This window comes from Diaphorina citri, unplaced genomic scaffold (assembly GCF_000475195.1).
Source record: "Diaphorina citri unplaced genomic scaffold, Diaci psyllid genome assembly version 1.1 scaffold4140, whole genome shotgun sequence".
Taxonomy (NCBI): Eukaryota; Metazoa; Arthropoda; class Insecta; order Hemiptera; family Psyllidae; genus Diaphorina; species Diaphorina citri.
Genome location: NW_007381539.1, coordinates 4456 through 4932, shown reverse-complemented (window position 1 = coordinate 4932; position 477 = coordinate 4456).

Genomic DNA, 477 nt, shown 5'->3' with positions numbered 1-477 from the left:
AGGAAATAGGACATGATTATAGACCGAAGTGTCAACATGACTATCCATGGAAAGGATCCTTAAGGTAGACAGTGCCTTTAACTATTGGAGTCATAACCCCGCCAAACAAGATTTGAAGACATGTTCCAGTCAGAATGGATTTCATTTACTGGTTCGTAAAAGGACAGGTAGGATGAAGGGATTATTTTGGTACTCGATGACCAAAAAAGAAAATTTTGTAGGAACATTCTCACACACTGACATGAGAATCAAGTGACATGAGAATCATATTGGGTTTACTCGCATGTAGAACACATAATTTACCGGTATCCCAAATGCCGTCAATTTGAAAAATTGAAAGCAAAAGGAATACCAAAAAAACCTGAAAAAGAAAACGGATTAGTGACATCCTAACAAAGCCCTAACAAGTCCCTACAGGCCCTAACGTGTCCCTACAAGCCCTAACGCGTCCCTACAAGCCCTACCGAACCTGAAAGA